Below are 23,749 nucleotides of genomic sequence, written 5' to 3'. Positions count from 1 at the left end.
CCTGAGTACAGGAAGTAGAAATACTACCAGGTTGCACGGGGTCATTATTTGGGGTGGTCCTTGATGCAGTACTGTCACCTGAAACCCAGGTGGTTTCAGGTTGCCAGGAGTACCCATTTTGAACTGTTGTACCCAGCCTTCTCTAGGGTGAAGGGGAGGTAAGGCACATACGTAATAAATAAATACAGTATGTTTCTCTAATCCAATATAAACTCTAGGATTCTGAAAACTCAGATACCTATATTGTTATATTACTTATGATATATGGGTGCTAATTTGTGTACACTGTAACTCATTATAACCTAAAACAAACAGGTAGACAAACATATTACTCTTTCTGTTGATAAAGTGGATGTTCTGCATGCACCAGGAAAATCTACCCTGAGGTGCTTCTATTAACATGGCAGGATCAGGCAATTAGTTTTTAACTTTGTTTAAATTTAAGAACGTCTTCTTAACTGGATTATGGACAAATTAACTGGCTTGAGGCTTTACATGACTACACAGACCAATACCCTAGAGAGATAAAAATAGAAAGCTTATTAAGACATACACATAAGCAGGCAAAGTCCTATGGGGTACAGAGTCAATCAGCCTGGGGGGAAATGTTGATCTGGTCAAGTGTTCATACTTTTACGAATCCCTAGGAAAAACACTACTCATATTACTTACCGTGTTTCTCCTAAAATAAGACACCGTCTTATATTTTTTTTCGCTCAACAAAACACAGTATGGCTTATTTTCAGGGGATGTCTTATTTTAACCGTGTCGCATCGGTACGCTGCATAGCCACGCCTCTCCAGGCTGTTTTAATGGGAGGTACCACGTCACTATGGCTTATTTTCGGGGTATGGCTTATTTTTGGGGAACGGCTTATATTTCGCAAATGCATAGAAATCCTGCTATGGCTTATTTTATGGCTATGTCTTATTTTAGGAGAAACAGGGTATCTCTAACCTTGCTAGTAAGGGATTTCTATGTGGTCAAAATAATTCTATTTAACAGGGCAAAAGCAATATATAAATATGGCCTGAGGCTTGCAGACTTCTTAGGCCTCCCCTGTGCAGGAGAATAAGATAATTTAGCAAGTGCTTATTCAAGTACTAACTTTAAGAGAAGCAAGGACCATGATGGAAATTAGCATGACCTTCTTAATAGTGGCCCCTGAGTTGAGCTGCAAAATTTTACCTCAGTAATTTCATTGAGGAATCTGTATAAAGCTCATTGACACTGCTTAATATCTGGAGATTCCAGAGAGGTTTCAAACTTTACTGCTGCTTTTGGAGCAGGGTGCTATAATTAACATGGTGTGTTATATTTATGGTTTCCTATGTAATTAAAGAGTTATTAATAATTATATTGGGATCCTTTTTTCCTGTCATGAATTGCCTTGAGCTTACCAAGAGGCAGGATACAAGTGTTATAAAACAAATAAAGAGTCTGCCATCTGAAGCTCTGCTATTTTTCACTTCCATTTCAATTAACAGAAAAAGACAGAGGGAAAATGTGATTGTGCCACTGTGGCTGCCACTTCATTTTTGTTATTTGCAACATTATTTTTATGCTAATTTTAGTGTTTTGTATTTTAGGTACCTTTCATACTTATTTTCACTAGCTGCTTTGAAAGGCCCATTTCTAAATTAGGACAAGCATTTCAGTTACATTTAAAAAAAAATATAGCCTAAAATCCTTCCTTTGAACGTAACTGCAATTTATTGTTCTTTGTGTTTTCAAAACAGTTTCAAACCTGCACCTAATGGCTTTCAATTAGCAGATCTATAAAAACCAAAATATGGACATCTTGTGTGGAATTGTGTCCCCCAGTCTAATAATTAGGAGAAATCTGAAACAAAAAACAGTGTCCCATTTATCTTAAAGTCCTATTCCTCAACAGTCCAGTTAGCAGTCCTTGATAGAGTCTAATCAACTTGCTTTGGAGGGCTGGTACCTCCTAAATGCAACAGCCTGTTATTCCTGACTCTCTAGGGAACAATTGTAGGGCATCTTTGTTATCACAGGGATTCAAAGAGGGGAGAGACACTACAGTGGAAGTGAATATCACCTCAAGAGTTTATCGGCCCTTCAGTGAAAGAAAGCTGTGGAAGTTATGCTATCATCTGGAACATGGGTAGACAAACTAAGACCCGGGGGCTGGATCCGGCCCAGTCGCCTTCTAAATCCAGCCCACGGACGGTCCGGGAAACAGCGTGTTTTTACATGAGTAGAATGTGTGCTTTTATTTAAAATGCATCTCTGGGTTATTTCTGGGGCATAGGAATTTGTTCATTCCTATATATATATATATATATATATAGTCCGGCCTCCCACAAGGTCTGCCTCCTGCTGAAGAAGTTTGCTGACCCCTGACCTGGAAAAACAAGCTGCTTCCCTGCAACCAGTCACCTGGCCACAGGCTCCCTAAGACCCACAAGCCCCCTTTCAGACTCTAAAGCCTTCAGAGAGATGTTCCTGCCCCTGGGGTGTGGAGAAGTGGAATGAACCCCGAAGATCACAACCAAATTTCAAATGTGTTTGGGAAGTCAGTTACTGAAGGCTTACTGTGGCTGACTTTGCATTCTTTCAGAAATTGTCAAGCTTTATGAAAAAACAATGTTAATTAGCATTCCGATATCTGAATTGCTTGGGTTTAATTGCCAAGGGCTGATTAACGATGTCTCATACTCAAGGCATGTTTTTGTAGTCCCAAGATTTTTTGCGGGGGGGGGGGGAGGGACCTAAATTCATCACAACACTAGACAGGACACTTCAAGGGCAAATGAATACTGTATTCCTATTGTTAACACCAACAACCTCAGATATGCAGATGACACAACTTTGATGGCAGAAAGTGAGGAGGAATTAAAGAACCTCTTAATGAGGGTGATAAAAGAGAGCACAAAATATGGTCTGAAGCTCAACATTTTTTTTAAAAAAACAACTAAGATCATGGCCACTGGTCCCATCACCTCCTGTAAAATAGAAGGGGAAGAAATGGAGGCAATGAGAGATTTCACTTTCTTGGGTTCCATAATAACTGCAGGTGGTGACAGCAGTCACAAAATTAAAAGATGCCTGCTTCTAGGGAGAAAAGCAATGACAAACCTAGACAGTATCTTAAAAAGCAGACATCACCTTGCCGACAAAGGTCCATATAGTTAAAGCTATGGTCTTCCCAGTAGTGATGTATGGAAGTGAGAGCTGGACCATAAAGAAGGCTGATCGCTGAAGAATTTAAGCTTTTGAATTATGGTGCTGGAGGAGACTCTTGAGAGTCCCATGGACTGCAAGAAGATCAAACCTATCCATTCTGAAGGAAATCAGGACTGAGTGCTCACTGTAAGGACAGATCCTGAAGCTGAGGCTCCAATACTTTGGCCACCTCATGAGAAGAGAACACTCCCTGGAAAAGACCCTGATGTTGGGAAAGATGGAGGGCACAAGGAGAAGGGGACGACAGAGGACAAGATGGTTGGACTGTGTGCTCGAAGCTACCAACATGAGTTTGACCAAAATGCAGGAAGCAGTGGAAGAGAGGAGTGCCTGGCCTGCTCTGGTCCATGGGGTCACGAAGCCGGACACGACTAAACGACTAAATGACAACATTGTTAATACTTCTGTTCAGGAATGTTAGACAATCCCAGTAAGCTCCCAGTAAGCCAACACCAATGACACAGCATAAACCTGCACCACTCGAGTCTAAATTCTGGGAAAGGGAGAGGGCGCCGGAGGGATCTTTGCACCACAGAGCCGGTTATGCTTAAGACAGCCCTGCATATTAGCCTGAATTAGGGCCATGTTTACCCAGCGCCCACAAAACCTGGGGCCAGCCCACTTCCAGCCATCAAACCAAACAAGATCTCGGTCGAGCAAGATCTCCAAATGGAAAACCTGGGAAGCATAGAAAAGGTTTGAAAAGAGCTCAAATCAAGAGCTCCAGCAGATATAATCAAGCCTGAAAGGCATTTAGTGAAGACAAATGAAGATTGTAAACTGGACTGAAGGGCAGACAGAGCGCTTGGGAGGGAAAGCACATAAACAGTGTTTCCCTTTTAACAAGCTCGTCATCTCCAGCCACCCAGCATTTTATGAAAGAAGATCAAAAATCCAGCCATGATTGCAGCATTTTTAAAAATGAGCCAGAAACAATTGTTAGGCTGAAGGATACACTCAGCCTGCCTAAGCAGGGTGCCTCTGCAATTGTGGCCATTTCAGGGCTTACCTGCATTTCCAAGACTGATTAGAGTGGATGAAATTTTGCTATGCTTGAGCCGAAATACTGCAAGGAGTCAGAACAGGGACAATTTTCTAAAACATCCTGGGTTGTTGCCTAAGAGATGTTTTGTGTTCTCGGATAACAGCAATTATTCCTCACTGGGATTTCTCAATTGTCAGAAAAGTATAGAGAGAGGGAGGGGGGCATACCAACCATTATATATTTCACACACAAAAAGTTCATTACAGGCAGTTTCTCTTTTTAGATGTACTTTAGTCAAAGCTCAATTCGACAAGTGACACAGCAGCATTTGAATAAAGAAACTGGCAGGTACATTATTCAGCCTCACTAGAGAAAAATAATCAAATAGACATTTCACATCATAACTGTGCTGTTGCTCAGATTTAACATTTAAGCTATTCCCAAGCACTATTTCTTAGCAAATTAGTAACAAATTATTCATCTAACAAAATTTCAAATCTGCTTACTCCAGTATTATAATTTTGTGGGGGGGAATACAAGGTCCAGGATTCAAATCCCTACTCAGCCATGAAGCTCACTGGGTTACATTGGGCCGGTCACTGTCTTGGCTATCCTACCTCAGAGGGTTGTTGTGATGATATAATGGGGAGGTGGAGAAGCATGTTCACCACCTTGAGCTCCTTGCAGAAAAAAATGGAATATAAATGTAAAAATAAAATAAACTGCCATTTGGATTCTTCCCTCAATGTCCATGGTATGGGTTTGCTTTAATTTCCTCCTCCCTTTCTCGTCACTTTGTAGTGTGCCCATTCTTTTAAATGGAAACTGGTGAAAAAGCAGTATGTAAATGTGACAAACATATACATTAATACGGTAACACTACCTCTATGATTTTGATGATTGCAGCTCTTGCCTATAAAGACAGTCTAGGTGGAATCCAATATAGTACTAAACCTGAAGTTTTGACATTTCAATTATTTCTGTTTTCACAAAGGAGTGTTTCCCCCGCCCCCCAGCATGCACCCAAAATCTGTTCTGGATCAGATCTGGGGAAGGCATTGGGGAAGTAGGGGGGAAATCCCGGTGCACAATGATGGGACACAGCAGGGTACCCTCTGCTACAGGTGCAACCTACTAAAATCAGTTAGCTATCCCTAACAGTTAATCTGCAAGAGGCCAGAGTATGAACAGCCTTGCAGGATCAGGGCCAAGAGGCATACTACAATAGCAGGTGAATCATAAGGTCCAAGGGGTCAGCAAACTTTTTCATCAGGGGGCCAGGTCCACTGTCCCTCAGACCTTGTGGGGGGCGGACTATATTTTGAAGGGGGGGGGGGATGAACGAATTCCTATGCCACACAAATAACCAAGGGAGGCATTTTCTACTCATGTAAAAACACCAGGCAGGCCCCACAAATAACCCAGAGATGCATTTTAAATAAAAGGACACATTCTACTCATGTAACAACAGCTGATTCCCGGACCATCTGCAGGCCAGATTTAGAAGGCGACTGGCCCGGATCCGGCCCCCGGGCCTTACCTTACAGTAGTTTGCCATGGACCCATGGAGAGGGTCAAGGTCCTGAAATGTGGTCCTTCTATGCACTATCACATGGGAAACAGCTTGGGATTGATTCTTTGCATTCAGAAAATATGAAAGGCTAACTGCAACACCAAAGACCAGAAAGAGCTGGAGCCTTGCAGATGCAAGCAGAGAAAGCAGAGCAGTAAAGGAGACTGGAGGTCCCAGCTACTGCTAGCTGGCAGAATTTATACTATCAACAGCTAATACCAGCCAGGAACGAGTGAATTGTTTCCAGGTGCAAAATGAAGCCCCCCAAAAACCCAGTCAACTATTTAGCAGTCTGATATAGGGTAACTGCTTGGCACTGCACAAAGGCTACTGAACCAGATAACCTGGGTTGAAGATGTACTACCCAACCGTACCCCATTCCCAATAGTATTGTGATCGTAAGTCATGTTATCACCAGGAATAAATTCAGTTGATTCAAACAGGAGTTAAAAGTAATTATCTAGATTAGCACTGGATTGCCAATCAATAATTAATATTATTTATTTGGGGATTAACATGGAGTTATTAAGCTCACCTGCATTCAGGAAAATTGTTTACAAATATTAAATGTTATTTCTCTATGAATTCATTAGTAGCTGAAATACATGTTCCAACACCCGTAAGTAGTTAATATGTATAATTTAATAAACCAGGCAGATATTGCAAGAAAGGTGGCAATTGGGGGGGGGGGGAATTAAATGGCCAAGATGTGATTTGATGGCAGAATGATTTTTGGTCTGCAGCCTGTATCCTGCCTCATTATACTCCCCTCTGGCTCTAACCAGACCATAATCAGCAGCCACTTCACAGTTAACATTTCATCACCAAATAACACTGTTGATTCAATCAAGCCCAGCAAAATGTTTCCTTTAAGATGCTTTCATCATCTGCATTTCTTGAAGAAATGCCCTTCCTTTCACCATCACAACTTCTCAGTGAGAACAAATACTCGGCTGCATCTGAAATCATATTTTGATTAAAACATAAATGGAACCAATTGCCTTTCCCCCTCGTTGGCTAACACAACATGCCTTTGTCTGAAGGAAGGCAGGGAGACAGATGAGAGGAAAAACTCAACCTGCTCATTTTTCCACATTTGACAGTTTTCAGCACAAACTGAATTCCTTCTGGATGAAATTCAATCAACAGGAAATACAAGCTATAACCTGAATGCTTATCACCAAACAGGGCAGGGGTGGGAGCAAAAAAGCCTTTCAGCAATGAATAGGTTTTTTTTGCCATATTTCATGACTGTTTACAAAGAAGGATGAACACAGGACTACTCTCACCTCAACACTATTAATCCGCAATATAATGATAAACTTAATTGCCCGTATTATTGCTGTCCCAATAAATGAACTCTTGCAGCAATCTCTTTAAATATAAAAAACCTTTTATCCCCATTCCAGCCTGTATTCATGATAGAAAATTAATGCAGCTGAACATTTCTCAGTCTTGCAATATATCTGCTTTCAGCCCACGGATGTTACATGATGACATTTTCAATCACATCAAATCCAAAGCTTGGGTTCCAGCACATCATTAAAGACAAGGCAGAAACGATACTCATTCCCCACTACATAGGGTTACACAACACCCATCCATTTGTTTTTCCCAGTATGTACAAGGACAGCCCTAGTTACATTTTAGGCAAATATACCGATGCCGATTTTTGTGTTATGTGGTCACTACCATCCACACAATGTCCAACGTGATTTACATGCAAAAAAAAAAAAAAAAGGAACGTTGCAGAACACACACATTCCCCGGTTTCTCTAAAAGAATCCTTCTGCACAGCCCCAGAGTAACTTCCGAGAGTTGCCCTTTGCAAAGCTCAGATGAGGTAGTAAAGGTTCAGAGTATTTGCCGTTCAGGAACTGCAGTGATGCTAAGCAAGTATATGTGTGCACTTAATTCTCCTTCCAGCTCCCAAGAGGAGGAGAGGCAAATTAGAATCCCAGTTCTTACCTTCCCCACGCTCTTGCAAAATGCAGCGTTCCTCTGTCTAAAATGTGCACGTAACTCCCATAGCACCTCATCACAGAATCACAGATCAGTCTGGCATAGTACATGTAGGAGTCATTCTCTAACTGTGCACATTCCAATACTCTGCACTGAACATCCATGACCCTTAAGAGGTACTATGCTTATGAAACATTGCTGCAGAAGCTCAGCTGAGGAAGCATATATTTAGGCTGCAATCCTATACACGCTTAGCTGACAGTAAGTCCCACCAAACTCAAGGGGCAATTTTGAGCGGGCATGGGCAAAATTACACTGCACTGATCACTATTCAGCTGGATGTATGCCATCTTTATATGCTCCCTATTTTCACAGCCACTCCTGTAATTTGGTCCTCTCCCTACTGCCACTGCCACCCTCGCTCCAAAAGGCATTCTTCCCAGTGTTAGAAACTGAATGGCACCTTAAACCTAGGTTATGGGCACTGCAATGGAGTATCTATGCACACTTTTTATAACAAGAATACAAAACTGAAAATGAATGAACTAAAATCTTATGTTCATTTTTCACATGGTCGAGTCCTTCCCCTGCCCATCCCCTTAATATTCTCATGAGGGTCCCTTCTCCAGTCTTCAGAGAGTGGCTGGATGTAGGGAGGCAGAAAAATTTATTTTCTTAGGCTCAGTACTGCGCGGGAGCGCGAGCCGGCTGCCCTCGCCTCCCGTCCCGGAAGCGCTGGAAGGGCGCGCAGAGCTCCTGTGCTCTGCTGGGCAGCCAGAGGGCGTGGCGTGGCCGGCCAGCTCCCTTGCTGGGAGTTAGAGGGCGCTGCCGGCAGGCGCTGCCAGCGGGGCTGGAGGGCGGAGGCGCCCTCCAGGCCATTGCGCCCTGGTGCGCCGCGCCACCAGCCCCAATGGATGAGACGGCTCTGCCTAAGGTCACACAGCTAGTTTCGTGGCTAATCAGGGATTTGAACCTGGGGCCTCTCTGGTTCTCAGTCAACCATTCTGGATTTTCCCATTGCGCCTCCGCCGCCCCACAACACACAAAAGGATTCACAAACTTCATCTGCATGTTCCACACCACACTGAGCCATTGACACACAAAAACGAACACACAAATTTCCCCCACCCTTCATGCCACTAGAGATCAGGGGTCCCAATTTAGACCCACAAACCCTGTCCTCACGCAGCATGGCATCTCTTTCCCAGATCCCCCTGCTAAATTATCTTTAAAGGGTGCATACAAATTAATAAGAGTACACAATCATATATATATATATATATATATATATATATACACACACACACATATATATACACATATACACATACACATACATACACACACACACACACACACACACACACACACAACATGCATGTGCATGCACAAATTGCCTCTGCCGCCCCCCACCTAAAAAACAATCCTTTAACCCTAACAAAGCAAGCACTCTGGGGCAGCCCCTCCTTTCCTCCCAAAAACCTGCCTTGAGCCCTCTCTTGTGCACACCCCACACACACACACATTTCACATACGCACCACCAGCATCCTTGACATCTTCCTAAACACGCCAATACCCTGAGACTGCAGGCCAGAAATAATAAAACCGCTAACAAGCCCGACCCCACATTAACTTCCCAGACACACACACCCGCCCCCCGCCTCCATGACTGCAAGAACTTGGCAGAGGGGAGCACAGAAAAAGGAAGAGAAAACCTACGAGACCCCTTACACTTGACCCTGCTAGGGTTTCCCCTCTCTCCCACATTCTCTGAGGCTAAGGGGGCGACAGACAGATATATATATATATATATATATATATATATATATATATATATATATATATATATATATCATAGTATGCATATTTAATATACAATATTATCATATTACAGTATATCTATCTATCTATCTCCTACCTTTTTCCCTGACGGAACTCAAGGTGGCTATTGAGGGGGTCTCAAGAGGGTGGTTACCGAGGGGCTCTATGGGGGGGGGGGTTATTGAAGGGGTCTATGAGGGATATGGGGGGGTTATGAGGGGGTCTATGAGGGAGGCTCTGAAAGGGGGGGGTCTATGAGGGAGGCTCTGAGAGGGGGGGTCTATGAGGGAGGCTCTGAGAGGGGGTCTATGAGGGAGGCTGAGGGGGTCTATGGGGAGATATCAGGGGGTTATGAGGGAGGCTCTGAGGGGGCCATGAGGGGGCTTCGAGGGGCTCCCCTCCCCCCTTCGACGGCGCGTGAGGGGGAGGCTGTTGTTGTTGAGGGGTTTTCTTGAGGGGGGGGGTCCAGCGGCGGCGCCCCCTTCCCCCTTTCCCACCTGCGGGTCTGGGAGCTGGGGTCCTCCTCGTCCTCGTCGCCTCCGGCTTCTCCTCGCTGGCGGTGCTCCGGGGCTCCAGCCTCCCCTCGCGTAGCAGTAGCAGTAGCGGCGGCGGCAGCAGCGTCCGCCGGTGGCGTCGAGGGGGGAGCAGGAGGCCTCTGCGAGGGAGTCAAGGACGCGGGGCTTTGTGGGCGATCGGCGGGCGAGCGGGGCTGTGAGGGAGCGCAGCGCCGAGGATCCTGACTGAGGCGGGCGGGCGGGCGAGGGAGGGGGGAGGGAGGGAGCGAGAGAGGGAGGGAGGGAGCAGGGGGCGGGGGCAGCGCCAGCCGGCAGCGGGGAGAACCGTTACGAGAGCCGGGAGGGCGGGGAGACTACAGATCCCGGCACGCCCCGCGCGCACTGGGATAAGCCCCGTGAGGCCCCTCTCGCCGCGGGGCATCTCGGGGGTTGTAGTCGCCGAGGCGTCTCCTCCTCCTCCTCCTGCTCCTCCAATTGGGCTTCGGCGGAAAGAGGAGGGGGGGAGAGGAAGCGGCCCGCGGGGCATGCTGGGAGTTGTAGTAGGCTAATCTCAGGCGGCTGCGTTATTAATAGCTGCTGGGAGAGCTAATAAAACGAATCCCCATCGCCGGTGATGGCGATTTTAGTCATTATAGATTTTCCCGGGCGGCTTGAAACGAATCCCCATCGCCGGTGATGGCGATTTTAGTCATTATAGATTTTCCTGGGCGGCTTAAAATGTGAAGAGCACAACGTTGTTGTTGTTTAGAAAATTAGCAAGGAAAGGCAACCACAAACTTCTTTGCACGGAGGCTGCGTAAAATTGCTTGAAGTCCAGATTTAAAACACAGTTAAAAGGCTACTTGAATAATAAAAAAGGGTATTCACTCGGTGCTAAAAAGACCGGAGAGAGAGAGAGAGAGAGAGAGAGAAATGTCCTTGCCAAGTCTCCACGTCGCACCATTGCACATTTATCCATATTTTTTATCATTATTATACATCTTTTACATCTCTAAAGCGCCCATTAATTAAGTCTTACTTGGCTTTTAGGAAGAGCTATTGGAAAATATTGTTCGTATTTATATGAATTTATAAAGGACGTTACTTTTATTGTTTTCTGTGCAGATCGCTGTTGTTGTTGTTGTGTTACTATATAAGCGAAACGTGTCGTCTGAGCGGTTTGTTTGTTCTTTCCCTGCCGCTTTTCAGACCGAAGGCTCCACAGTTCGGCTCAAAGCATGCAATGAGACCCATCCTATCATATTAATAATCGGAGGATGAAATGCCAATAATAATAATAATAATAATAATAATAATAATAATAATAATAATAATAATAATAATAATAATAATAATAATAATAATAAATCAGCTGCCTGGTCGCGTGGAAGCTAAGGATAGGTTATTCGAGCCTTGCGAAGTGGGTATGGTAAACAACGTCTGGGGGGGGGAATAATTGTTGTGGAGGCGAGACCTGGGGCAAGGTCAGGCGGAAAACTATTCACCTTTTAATGTTCCAGGAGCTGAAAACGCCTTGCGGGGAGGGAGCGGGGAGAGAAATGAGCAGTACGGAGGCTCCATCGCTGCAAGCATTGCAAAAGGATGCCCGTGCGCGGCTCTGGAGGATTAAATAAGACGTTATTCTTTTCCGGCAGCGGAGCGATGTCGAGCCGCCCTCCTTGCAACTGTGAGCATTTGCTGCAAGCATCTCAAAATGAGCTGGGAGCCGGGCACTGAAATGCTACAAAATGGACCAAGCAGCTGCTGCTGCTGCAAGCGAGAGACCCAATTTGCTCTCAGGCGCTTTCCCACGAGCAGAGCTCCATGGGAGATGTAGTTGGAATAATCCACATGGAAGCAGAGGGAAGGGTCTTGTGGGGTGCTGGGAGTCGCAGGGCTTTCTCTTTCACTCTCTGTTTCCCAAATTTCCTAATTAAAGGTTTCCTCTTATGCTGGGTAATGTAGTCTGTCATCTACTTGGCTGTTTCATGGACAAAGAATAGCAAGGAGCAAAGGATGAAGATGGATGTGAAAGAGAGTCTTGTTAACCCTAACAGATTAACTGCTGCAAGAGTTGTTTTTTTTTTATGGGGAGGAATATATTTATTTTGCAAGATGCGCTTAAGGGTTGCGCTCAGCTGATACATGCATTCGGGCGGGGAGAGAATTGCAAGCAGTGAATGGCTCATGAAAGAGAGCCAGTGTGGTGTAGTGGTTAAGAGCGGTGGACTTTTAATCCGGTGAACCGGGTTCGCTTCCCTGCTCCTCCACATGCAGCTGCTGGGTGACCTTGGGCCAGTCACACTTCTCTGAAGTCTCTCAGCCCCACTCACCCCACAGAGTGTTTGTTGTGGGGGAGGAAGGGAAAGGAGAATGTTAGCCGCTTTGAGACTCCTTCGGGTAGTGAAAAGCGGGATATCAAATCCAAACTCTTCTTCATGAAAACAAAAACAAAAAAATCAGTTTCCTGACTGGTGAACGTGTTTGAGTCCTACAGCAAAAACACCAAGGTCAGTGCCGGATTTACGTATAAGCTAAATAAGCTATAGCTTAGGGCCCCACTCTCTTGTGGGGGGGCAAAAAAATCAAAGGGGGGAAAAACAGTGTTATGTATTGAAGTTCTCACCCTAGGCCACTAGGGGTGTGTGTTCATTCTGCTGCAGCTTTCACTCAGGTCCGCATATGCAAATGAAGGATTGTAAACTGACGTTCAGGGATTGGGTAACTACAGAAAGTTGTTGCTGTTGCTTTGTAGCTGAGTTCTATATAAGCAGGTGGCTGAGGCCTTCAGCTCACTTCTGTTCCAGCCTGAGAATAAACAAGAGCTGTTTGGAAATCACTGTGTCGTCTGCTGTGTCCACCCACAACTTAACAAACAGGATGTACATTTCCAAAATATAAGATAAAAAATAATAATAATAAAACCTACATACAACAACAGTGTTTTGTGTTGTGTAGCCTCCTAGGGTGTAAGGCATGGGCCCCACCTGCTAGCCTGCTCCCTAAAACACCACTGGTTTGCTCCTTTCTGTATATAGGGTGCCTACATTCTGCATGGACTGGTTGAATAGCAACATGGGCGAATGGCTTTTGATCCCTGTGAGGTCCATAAATTTCCATATAGCGTATATTCCACACACGAAACAGAAACCATTTGTTGTTGACAAAGGACAGCTGGACATATAAAGGGCCCCATTACCTTCAGTAGCTTAGGGCCTCATCAGGCCCTGACCAAGGTATTGTGGAACCTTGGTATTTGTGGACTACAGCCTGCTGTAAGGGGTCACAGCTCACAAGGCTGGCTGCCAATTCCACTGGTTCCTTAAGGACAAATGATAGATAATTTATTGAAAACATTTCTGCATTATACTGCTGTCCATATGTATGGGGTGTTAGGAGAGGCGTGGTACTGGAGCCTTATTTGCCCCTACGGGTTCCCATGGTTGCGCCCGGTGAGAAAACATGGGAGCAGAAAAGACACCTGAGGCTGCTGGCTTCAGAGAGAGAAAGATTTATTTTCTACATGCAGAGGTACTGCGGTGTTCAGACATCTAAGCGAGTACAAAACTACCGGTAGTCAATTTTCAGACAGTTCTTATAGACAGTTCTCTGGCTCTCTTCCCACCCCAGAAATCTTCCTCTTGTCCATATAAGGAACATTTCCTGTTGTACATATAAGGCAAAAGGACATTTAGCCCTGAGTTGGTTCATGCGCACTCCAGCAAGGCCATCCTATCTCTGACCCAGGCAATTCCTCTCTGTGCAAGGACAGTTACTCTCTGTGTTATCTCCAGACTATTAGTCATAGCTTGCCAGAAAGAAATACAATGCAGATCAAAGTTCACAGCTTTACAGAGAGGTTTCATAAGGCAAAGCTTAAAATATTCTTTTATACTTCTGGACTAACAATACATTCAGGTAAATATATACAGGTTAGCTAATTAACCCCTTCCAGTACCACTCAGCTCTCACCTGTGGCTCCTGGAAGCTGCCAACATGCGGGCACACCTTGGGAAAGGCTTTGACTGGACAGCTAAACCAGGTGAGGGTAGCCAATACGTCTCAAACCTTCGGTGATTTAGGGACTTCCCTGCATGCAAAGTCAAGCTCCGGTGGATGGAGCGGATGAGACCAAGAGTGGGTCCAACGGTCAAGGAGGCAGTTTCTGTGCTTGCTGTAGATAATAATTTATTATTTATACCCCGCCCATCTGGCTGGGTTTCCCCAGCCACTCTGGGCGGCTCCCAACAGAATATTAAAAACACGATAAAGCATCAAACATTAAAAGCTTCCCTAAACAGGGCTGCCTTCAGGTGTCTTCTGAAGTCTGATAGTTGTTTATTTCCTTGACATCTGATGGGAGGGCGTTCCACAGGGCAGGTGCCACCACCAAGAAGGCCCTCTGCCTTTTAATGTTTAATAGATTATTGTATTTTAATATTCTGTTGGAATCCACCCAGAGTGGCTGGGGAAACACAGCCGGATGGGTGGGGTATAAATAATAATATATTATCATCATCATTATTATTATTCTTGGGAGAAAACGATAGAGCAGGAAAGTAGCAGTAGAGAGGGAAAGTGACGGGGGGAGCAGCCGCCATAGAACATGGCGGGGGTCTTCCCCAGGGCCCCCCTCAAACCTCCCCAGGGCTCATGGGAAAGCTCTCCAACATGTGGATGATTCTGATGGTGGTGAACCCTCCTTCATTTGCTGTTTTTAAGCAGAGGCCTTCTGTCCCGGATTCTTTAGCTGTGATTCCTGCATTGCAGGGGGTTGGACTAGAGGATCTTTGAGGTTCCTTCCAACTCTGCAATTCTGTGATTCTCAGATCTCGCTGCCCTGTCTATCCGGCACCCTGTGCAATGGAGGGAGTGGTGGCGGGGAGACACGTGACTCTCGTAGATCCGATCCCCTTCTCCTAATACAAATATTTACTGCTAAGGAACCTGCTACCAGCGAAGAGCTATTCCTCCAGGAATGCTTTCCCTGGCAAAGGCACCGAGGAGGATCAGCAGTCATTTAAGTGCGCCACGCTGCGGCTCGTAGCCTCCAAGAATGTGCCCCCCCCTTGTGTGAATTTTTAATAAAGCAACAGGCATGCAATATTTAGATGGAACCCTGTGGGAGCCATTACTCGCTGAACAAAATAAGAGCAGGCCCAGTTCATTTGGGGCACAAACATCTGCTGCTCGCATCCACTCCTCAAACAGAGAAGAGCAGGGGAATTTGCCGGTGGGAAAGAGGGTGTTGCGCATCGACAGAACGGTTGGAGCAACATGTTTTCTGCCCTTGGTGATGTTTTCCATGGTGCGTTGCTGTGGATTAGTTAACCACAGCTATTCTTCAGATAGCCGGAAGAAATATCAACAACCTCAGATATGCTGATGATACAACCTTGATGGCAGAAAGTGAGGAGGAATTAAAGAACCTTTTAATGAGGGTGAAAGAGGAGAGCGCAAAATATGGTCTGAAGCTCAACATCAAAAAAACTAAGATTATGGCCACTGGTCCCATCACCTCCTGGCAAATAGAAGGGGAAGAAATGGAGGCAGTGAGAGATTTCACTTTCTTGGGTTCCATGATCACTGCAGATGGTGACAGCAGTCACAAAATTAGAAGACGCCTGCTTCTTGGGAGAAAAGCAATGACAAACCTAGACAGCATCTTAAAAAGCAAAGACATCACCTTGCCGACAAAGTTCCATATAGTTAAAGCTATGGTTTTCCCAGTAGTAATGTACGGAAGTGAGAGCTGGACCATCAAGAAGGCCGATCGCCGAAGAATTGATGCTTTTGAATTATGGTGCTGGAGGAGAATCTTGAGAGTCCCACTGACTGCAAGAAGATCAAACCTATCCATTCTCAAAGAAATCAGCCCTGAGTGCTCACTAGAAGGACAGATCCTGAAGTTGAGGCTCCAGTACTTTGGCCACCTCATGAGAAGAGAAGACTCCCTAGAAAAGACCCTGATGTTGGGAAAGATGGAGGGCACAAGGAGAAGGGGATGACAGAGGATGAGATGGTTGGACAGTGTTCTCGAAGCTACTAACATGAGTTTGGCCAAACTACGAGAGGCAGTGAAGGATAGGCATGCCTGGCGTGCTCTGGTCCATGGGGTCACGAAGAGTCGGACACGACTGAATGACTGAACAACAACAACAACAAATTCTTCAGATTGCGTTGTGTGCGTGTGCTTTTGCGGTGCATTTGTGATGATTCGTGCTCACGATGCGGTCAGGGCAGTTATATAAAGCCAAACCAACAAATTCCAATGACAATTATTATTCCTATTTTATTTTATTATTTATTGAGTTTACATTCCCGCTTGGACTAATGCAATGCACTCTACTAGCCCTCTGGGTGCCACCAGGTGGGTGCTGGCCACCCTGGGTGCCATCGCATCCGGGATCAATCCAGGGGCTCTCGCACCTGGCCGCCTCTCCATGGACTGGGCAAGGCAAAGCCCCCAGGCTCGCTGTCTCCTCCCGTTTAAGGCTTTATAGGTCAAAACTAGCACTAATTGTTAGCCAGTGCAGTCGGACCAGGATTGGTGTAATATGCTCAAACAGTCTTGCTCCGGTGAGCAAACTGGCCGCTGAATTCTGCACCAGCTGAAGTTTCCGAACCGTCTTCAGAGCCAGCCCTACGTAGAACGCAAAAAAAGGAGATTCTGGCTAAACACTAGGAAGAACTTTCTGAGGGCAAAAACAGTTCGGCATTGGAACAGACTCCTTCAGAAGGTGGTGGCCTCTCCTTCCTCGGAGGTTTCAAAACAGAGGTTGGATGGCCATCTGTCAGGGATTTTAAAGCTGAGATTCCTGCGTCGCAGAGCGTGAGAGAGTTGGCTCCTTAGGCGACTTACTAGCCTAAGGTGTTAGAAAACAGATGCACAAAAGGTGATGTCATCACTCTCCTGTGTAGGGAGATGGACTCATCATAGGTGAGCTCCAGGTTGCCCATCTCCCCTCAGCAAAGCAGCATGAGTTTCATTTCTGCACATTCTGGTTATCTCCCGCTTGGACTACTGCAATGCGCTTTGTGTGGGGCTACCTTTGAAGGTGACTCAGAAATTACAACTAATCCAGAATGCGGCAGCCAGACTGGTGACTGGGAGCAGAGCTTATTGTTGTAGATCAGGGGTCAGCAAACTTTTTCAGCAGGGGGCTGGTCCACTGTCCCTCAGACCTTGTGGTGGGCCGGACTATATGGGGGGGGGGGTTTGAACGAATTCCTATGCCCCACAAATAACCCGGAGATACATTTTAAATAAAACCACACATTCTACTCACGTCAAAACACCAGACAGGCCCAACAAATAACCCAGAGACGCATTTTAAATAAAAAGGCACATTCTATTCATGTCCAAACATGCTGATTCCTGGACCTTGCGGGCCAGATTTAGAAGGCGATTGGCCCGCATCCGGCCCCTGGGCCATAGTTTGCCTACGCATGTTGTAGAACCACTGATCTCGGGTGAACCCTTTCAAGCACGCAAAAGCTTTGTTAGAAGTGGTACGCCTCTGAATACTGCATATGCATATGCTCCCAATCAATTTATTATTATTATTATTATTATTATTATTATTATTATTATTAATTGGGGGTGCAAAGTCATCTGAAGTGTTTTCCTCTTCTGGCTTCCCTTCCTGTGTTAATTGTCTCTGGAATATATTTTTTTTTTTTTGAGCTATTCCGACTGTGTTCTCTGCGTGCTCTAATAAGCCCAATAAATAAATAAATGCTAAGGATGGCCTTGGAAATGAGATTGCCTGCGCAAACATCCCTAAACGTGCATGCAAATTTATTGAGACGCTAACCTCAAACGACCATTTAGATGCACCAGAAACGGCAGTGCGCTTGTTTCAAGCTATTAGCAGCTTTGCTGATGTGAAAACACCAGCCTTTGGGGGGGAAATGTGATTTGTGCACAAAAAGGGCTTCATAAAATATGGAATGCTTGATCATTTCGTGGATTAAACCACAGAGCCTAGGGCTTGCCAATCAGAAGGTTGGCAGTTCGAATCCCCGCGACGGGGTGAGCTCCTGTTGCTTGGTCCCTGCTCCTGCCCACCCAGCAGTTTGAAAGCACGTCAAAGTGCAAGTAGATATTGTAAATAGGTACCGCTCCGGTGGGAAGGTAAACGGCGTTTCTGTGCGCTGCTCTGGTTTTGCCAGAAGTGGCTTAGTCATGCTGGCCACATGACCTGGAAGCCGTATGCCGGCTCCCTCAGCCAGTAAAGTGAGATGAGCATCAGGGATACCTTTACCTTCACCTTTAAGAGAGATGCTCCTGACCCCTCTGATTTAAACCATTATTGCCCTGTTTCAAACATGCCCTTTGAGGCAAGTGCTCATTGGTCCATAAACTCCACACTCTCTTGGACGAAACTGATATTTGGTTTTAGATCCCTGGTTACAGTCTGGTTTCTGGCTGGTCCTACTCTGCAAGCATTGACCTCCGCAGAAGCAAGGCCGCAGCGAGATGCGTGCTCTGCGGCTGACAGGACGGACCATGTTACATCAATCTAATTGGCTTGCAACATGAAATGGCTTAGGGCATCATATTTTACCTGGAAAGTCCGAAATGAACTGGGATCAGGGTATCTCAAACAGCTTCATGGACCTGCTTGAGAGCCCTGCATTTCTGAGGCCCTCCTCATTTCGCCTTTACCAACAGAAGTGGGGCTGGAGGGTGAAATATACTTGGACTTGAGTGTTGATTTCAAGCTCTTTATTTCAGCTCATGGTCGGTGGTTCGAATCCCCGCGACGGGGTGAGCTCCTGTTGCTCAGTCCCAGCTCCTGCCAACCCAGCAGTTCCAAAGCACGTCAAAGTGCAAGTAGATCAATAGGTACCACTCCGGCGGGAAGGTAAACGGCGTTTCCGTGCGCTGCTCTGGTTTGCCAGAAGCGGCTCAGTCATGCTGGTCACATGACGTGGAAAAATTGTCTGTGGACAAACGCCGGCTCCCTCGGCCAATAAAGCAAGATGAGTGCTGCAACCCCAGAGTCGTCCACAACTGGAACTAATGATCAGGGGTCCCTTTACCTTTAAACAGTGAGTGAGTGCTTTCCCCCAAAACCTCTGGCTATATATACATTATTTACACAATGGGTCCCATGTGATTGAATGATTCAACTCCCCTCCTGGAGCCTGATTGGATTGTTCCTGCAGGCCAGTCAGGTTGCTGATTCACTTCCTCCTGGAGCCGGATTGGGAGACTCCTGCAGACCAATCAGGTTGCTGCCTTCTAGGTTCCTACCTGCCTTTTGTTCTAGGATCCAAGCTCAGTACATAACAGAGGGGAAAGGACAGAGCCTTCACGGTGGTGGCACCTAAACCATGGAATCACCTTGTTGCGTTTTTGTTAATAAGAGCAGGAGAATACAGTGCAAAACCAACAGAGGGCCTATCACCTGACCCCTCCTCCTCTTCTCTCCGCAGTAGAGGAGAGTCCATGGTAACCCGCTCCTCTGAGAAAGTTCAGGGTCTGGAGGAGCCGCAACCTTTCTCGTGGTCACAGTTATTGTTCTGGGAAGCAGCAGGAAATGCCAGCAAGGAACTGTGAGCTTTATTCCGATCAAAACAACATACCATCCTGCAGAAGGAGGACTCCCTCCTCTCAGAGGTGCAGAGCCAGCAGTTGAGGCAGTTCTGCTGCCAGGAGGCCAAAGGACCCCAAGAGGTTTGCAGCCAACTCCAGCACCTTGACTGTACGTGGTTGGAGCCAGAAAGGCACACAAAATTTCCCATTGCCGGATTTTTAACATTAATGGTTGCCAATTGCTCAGCTGAAGTCTCTTAAAAATCCCAGCAGAAACAACTCTGCAACTAGGCAGGCTGCCTGCCTTATCTCTACTAAGTATAGAAGCAGATGCCTCATGTAAAATTAGTTTTGATGATCTGATCAAAGACTTTGCAAACAGAAAAAAGTAGGAGGAAATTGTTTGACTATAAATAAAGTGAAGTATACAAAAATAAACATTACTTTTCATCTTACTGTAGTTTTCATTCTATTTCAAAAATTAAATTTTTTCTTGTTTATTTTTATATTTAGTCTGGAAAAGAGGAGACTGAGAAGAGATACGATAGCCATCTTGAAATATATCAAGGACTGTCACATGGAAGATGGAGCAAGCTTGTTTTCTCCTGCTCTGGAGGGTAGGACTCGATCCCATGACTTCAAGTTACAAGAAAGGAGATTCCGACTAAACACCAGGAAGAACTTTCTGCTTGTAAGAACTGTTTGACTGTGGGGTGGCTTCTATAAATCCAGGACTGTCCCTGGAAAATAGGGACACTGGGAGGGGCAGGTTGTGGATTCTCCTTCCTTGGAGGTTTTTCAGCAGAGTTTGGATGGCCATCTGCCATGGATGCTTTAGCTGAGATTCCTGCATTGCAGGGAGTTGGACTGGATGAACCTTAGCCCCCTTACAACTCTAAGATTCTAAAAATATAGATATACATATAGTGTCTCAACCCAGAATTTTCTTTAACAATATAGATATATAGATATAGATATAGATATGTTGTTGTTCAGTCGTTCAGTCGTGTCCGACTCTTCGTGACCCCATGGACCAGAGCACGCCAGGCACGCCTATCCTTCACTGCCTCCCGCAGTTTGGCCAAACTCATGCCAGTAGCTTCGAGAACACTGTCCAACCATCTGTCGTCCCCTTCTCCTTGTGCCCTCCATCTTTCCCAACATCAGGGTCTTTTCTAGGGAGTCTTCTCTTCTCATGAGGTGGCCAAAGTACTGGAGCCTCAACTTCAGGATATATGGATAGATATATGGGGGCACCAACATATTTTCACTGCTTAGGGCCTTAATCCAGTCACTGCCCGATGCCAGAAACCCATCCCATGCATGCGTATTGTTATCATTTTCAAAACTTCGTCCTCACAGTAGGGCAAAAGGCATGTACATATTTGGAATTTCTGATACTTTTCCATAAAAGAAGTTAGGTGACTCTGAGTTTGTGTTTTGTTTTTATCTTTTAATTATATTCATTTGTATTTATTACTTTTTCAATGTGTTTAGCTGCTTCTATCCTAAATATAGGCCGACTTGAGTCCCTGTCAGGGAGAAAAGCAGGATATACACTATTATTATTATTATTATTATTATTATTATTATTATTATTATTATTTACACCATCCTCATCATTTGCTCTTGCCCCTGCTCCTGTGCTCCCCAAACTGTGCAGCAGTGAAGGTTGCCATGATCACAGAGTCAGAGAATGGTAGAGCTGGAAGGGACCTCAGGGGTCATCTAGTCCATGGGGGGGGGTGTCCCTTGGCCTATGGCTTTATTGCAGAGGGAGGGAGGAATTCTGCTTCCTCCCATATTCCGAACTATCACACTTGCATTAATAGATTTTTCCATATTGTCTCTTAAAGAAAGGAATTGATGGCCGGTCTTGTGCAGAAGTTAGCTTGTTCCTACTCAGCTCTATAACTTAAGAGGAACACAGTGGTACCTTGGTGTGGCGATTGCCCTCTCATTATAGAGATGTCTGTACAGGGGGAGAGAAAGGGTTAATAGGCTGACCAATAGGAACGCCCAGGGGCGGAGTCTAACTGTGTTTAAGGCTGAGCCCAGGAGTTTTGGCAGTTACAGTGGAACCCCGGGTAACGCATGCTGCAGGATGCATACGTTCGGGATATGCACTGCGGCGACCCGGAAGTCCTCCCCGGATCGCAGGTGCGCACAGGTACGCAGAAGCGTTCTGCGCAGTTCGCGCATGCGCAGAAGCGCAAAAACACGCGAACTTCCACTGTAGTTGAGTTTGTTCAGTTTTGGCAGTTGGTTGTGGAGTTGGAAAGAGGGAGGTGGTTGGTTTGGGTGGGTTCTTGTGGGTGGAAGGCATAGGAGTCAGTGTGAGTTAGAGACAGAGGGGAAACAGAGAGTGAGTGAATCAGTCGATGGTGTTTCAAAGCATTTAGAACTGTTTGCGTTAACAATAAATTATAACCTTTGTTAATACGTTACAACCTGACTGAGTCTGAGTCTATTACCGGGGAGAACCTGGTTGGTGGCAGCGGATTAGTGGTGGCACAGGGTCAATAGTCCGTGAAACGACTGGGGGCTCTGTGTGATTGCCACAAAATTGGCGGTGGCAGCGGGATAAATAAATGCGCCTGTGGTGGAATAAATTTATACGCTTTTGAAGTGGAAGGTGGATATGGGAGTGAGGTTATTTTGGCAGAGGTATTGCACTTGTGGTTGGAGGAAGTGTCTGTGCAGGGTCAGTGTGGAAACCCAGTGTAAGGCTTCAAGGCCAAAGTTTAAAAGCAAACCCAGCCTGAAACAATAGCCGCTCTCTACTGATTCTGTTTCGCTGTCAGAGCACGCCTGTCACTCAAAATGCCACCCAAAAAGATAAGAAACTCTGTGTGGGAACCAACTTATGAAAGCTCTGAAGGAGAGGAAAATGGGAATCCTCAGAGGGAAGAGCAGAGTTTAGAGGGATTTTCTAATATTCCATCTGAGGCAGAAGATCCACCCCCCCCCCAGAGTTGAAGAGGTGGAGTTCTACAATGAAGTGACGGAAATCCTGGATTCTAGGTGGAGGGGGGAGGAGTTGGAGTATTTGGTAGCGTGGGAAGGGGAGCCGGAATCAGAAAATGCCTGGGTGCCGGCCAGCACTATCTCAGAGGAGTACTTGGTGCAGGAATTCCACGCTTTGTTCCCACACAAGCCTAAGCCGGCGGGAAGGGTGTGGGAGGTGTTTGCCCCCACCGACAAGGATAAGGAGGAGTTTTGGGGTTTCCGGTCGGGAGGGGGACGGGAAAGTGACTTTGAAGAAGAGGACTGGGATGGGGAGGTCCTGCCGGGTCCCAGACAGGAAGAGAGGAACCGGGGAGGCAGGCTGCCACTGGGGTTGCAGGAACCCTTTGCGCCCACTGACGAGGACGAGGAGGGTTTTGAGGGTTTCCCGCCATCCCCATTGCGGTCCGATGATTAGCCTGGGGAGGTTACATAGCAGGGGGAGCAGGCAGGTTCCCAACCCCGCCTCCCAAGGGGGGAGGGGTTTTTGAGGGGGTGGATATCAGGGGGCTGCCCTCACAAGCAGGCAAGGAGTTGCCAGGGCTTTATCAGTATCGCGAGGCCCCGCCTCAACTGCTGAGCAATTCCTCTTCCTCCAGTGAGGAAGGTAGTGATCCCTCTAGTGGGAAGGGAGAGATGGGAGTGGGAAGTAGGAGTCAGGGCTCTGGCAGGCAAGGAGAGCACGGAGGAGAGGCACCTCTTCTGTCTCCCCACCTCGGTCTCTACGTGTAATGTGCCTGACACTGGACTACCCAAGCAAGATTGGTCTGAAATGCTTTTGTCCTCACATGTTGCGATGTCAGAATTGGAGGCCTCCATTATCCTAAGCCCAATAAGTGGTCAAGAGACACAACATTTGTCAAACTCTGTCCCCCTAGTAGGTCTCTGAGTTCTCAGTCTTCGAGCAAATGGCGCTGGGGATCACATTGCAGCTGGAATCCAAGAATATCATTATTATCTCAGTCTATATGCCACCACATACAGTGCAAACACAGATCGAGAGCACATGGCGTAAATTCCACAGTTTCCTGTATGCCTGCCAAATTAAGTACCCAGGCTCACTATTTTACATAATGGGAGATATGAATGCTAGAATAGGCTCAAATGATGACAGCCTCGAAATAAAATTCCCAGTATTAAGAGAGCTAAAGGA

The 23,749-nt window shown here is 46.1% G+C and overlaps 1 protein-coding gene across 6 annotated transcripts in view; it reads right to left on the bottom strand.

Annotated features, from left to right (window-relative positions):
* The window catches only part of FAM168A (family with sequence similarity 168 member A), a 138,260-nt gene extending 127,999 nt beyond the window's left edge, over positions 1–10,261 (bottom strand). For 4 of the 6 annotated variants that reach the window (XM_033145960.1, XM_033145962.1, XM_033145963.1 and 1 more), the window contains exon 1: positions 10,050–10,139. The gene's annotated coding sequence lies outside the window, so the exon portion shown is untranslated. Of the gene's footprint in view, positions 1–10,049 lie in introns of all 6 variants that reach the window. The other 2 variants (XM_033145966.1, XM_033145965.1) reach the window with 2 other exon arrangements.
* Between the last annotated feature and the right edge of the window lie 13,488 nt (positions 10,262–23,749).

The sequence above is a fragment of the Lacerta agilis genome, chromosome 4, assembly GCF_009819535.1.
Source record: "Lacerta agilis isolate rLacAgi1 chromosome 4, rLacAgi1.pri, whole genome shotgun sequence".
Lineage (NCBI taxonomy): Eukaryota > Metazoa > Chordata > Lepidosauria > Squamata > Lacertidae > Lacerta > Lacerta agilis.
The sequence above is the reverse complement of the archived record's forward strand: the minus strand, read 5'-3'. Positions and strand labels throughout refer to the sequence as shown.